This window comes from Uranotaenia lowii, unplaced genomic scaffold, assembly GCF_029784155.1.
Source record: "Uranotaenia lowii strain MFRU-FL unplaced genomic scaffold, ASM2978415v1 HiC_scaffold_294, whole genome shotgun sequence".
NCBI lineage: Eukaryota > Metazoa > Arthropoda > Insecta > Diptera > Culicidae > Uranotaenia > Uranotaenia lowii.
Window position 1 is genome coordinate 1 of NW_026598195.1, and position 1,652 is coordinate 1,652.

The 1,652-nt window shown below is 37.3% G+C and overlaps 1 long non-coding RNA gene across 1 annotated transcript; it reads right to left on the reverse strand.

The window, feature by feature from the left end:
* LOC129759860 (uncharacterized) lies at nucleotides 1-961 on the reverse strand. The gene is made up of 3 exons (XR_008740250.1): nucleotides 701-961; nucleotides 255-571; nucleotides 1-94 (listed from the first exon to the last, which is right to left on the reverse strand). It is a non-coding gene; the product is annotated as an uncharacterized LOC129759860 (long non-coding RNA).
* Between the last annotated feature and the right edge of the window lie 691 nt (nucleotides 962-1,652).

The window sequence follows — 1,652 nt, forward strand, 5'->3', positions numbered from 1 at the left end:
GTTTTTGATATACTCCACCAGTTTGGCTCCATTGCTCGATTCGAAAATGCTTTCCTGAAGCAGATTGTCAATGTCGGACAGCCGGATCGGAACCCTACAAATGAACAGATGGTTAAACCAAATAGGTACCGTATGTTAATTATCATAATAAGCGCTTGCCGATTCCATCACCGAAACTAAACGCCCCCTTCTTCTACATAATTCATCCTAAACTTGACGGTAACTTCTTTCAGTTCCGGAGAAAATTCTATTACCTTTCGTTCATTTGTATTTCCGTGAACCATTCCTTGGGGGATTTCATGGTTGAATGCTTAGCCTAGATTGGCATTCAAGGTACAAAATTAAGCTCCTGTTGATTGGCCCAGGCCCAATCAAATACCATGTCCTTTTCGAGACAAAATTGTATCCCTACTGCCCCAGCGTAAAAATCTGAATTCACCACTGGTCCAGTATTGGCACCGAATTTTTCCTCCCCAGCAACACTATTTCCGATTTTCCACTTCCAGCAGCTAGCACAGGATGTCAGTCCAATCGATTACGATACTATTTGCTTAAGCTTTCACAATCGAGTCTCAAATAAGAAGCGAAAACAGTAAACAGAAAAAGAGACGGGAACACATAATTCAACGCAATTCGTCGCTTGCTAGATTCGAAACTTCCAAGAGGAATGAGTGAGGCTTTATTTTTTTCTATCACTTACCCTGGATTGAAATCTGTCATTCTCTAACCGGGTTTGAGACTCAGCATTGATCGGGTAAAAATTATGAAACGCCGTCCAATAATGGTAGAAATTCGACGCTATATTATTGAAAATCGATTCGAAACCATTTTCAACTAATCAGACGATTTGTACGCAATCGATGAAGTGGTAAAAATTCCTTTTTGTTTAGCTTATATTTTTAATTTTTTCACTATTGAAACGCTTGGTGCAGCTAACAAAATTATTTTCCGTTGGTTTCAGTTTATACTGAGCAGGGTTGCCAAGTGAACAGATTTTTCTGTTTAAATGATTTTTCTCAACAGAAACGTTTTTTGACGTTCGGAAAACTAAAATTCTTATCGAATTTCATCGAACTAAGGGATATTTCAATTCCTTATCTTGATTGATAATGAAAATTAAAAAAAATGATACAATGTATATGCGAATTCATAAAAAGCTAGCTATTTTTGAGTTTGTCAAAATAATTTTATTTCTATCATTTCTATACATCCTGGCATCCTTGATGACAAGCGAAAAATGCGACTGCATGTTTTGACGTTTTTCGCCGTATTTCGGTGCAGTTTTTTTCGCCCACACGCTCAGCCTTTCAATTCTTGATTGGAGTTTAGAGAAGCTATGATTATGAGTAAAAACGCTGAAACGCAATTTTATTCATTCCATTTTGTCATTTTAGGTGATTAGCTCGCTCATCTCGATTACATTTTTGTGAACAGGTGAGGATCAGGTGTGTTCAACAGAAGTCAATCGAAATCAATTGAAATGGATTGACAGTTGATCAGCTGTTTTTCCAATTGACTTCGAGCGATTTCTATCAGGCTGCTGAATGAACAGCCAGACACTAATACTAACGCGCTGTGTTTATTGTCATTTTCTTTTTCAGCTATACAGGTCTGAGGTATCGGGATTGATTTTCTTAAATAAAAAAAAAGCA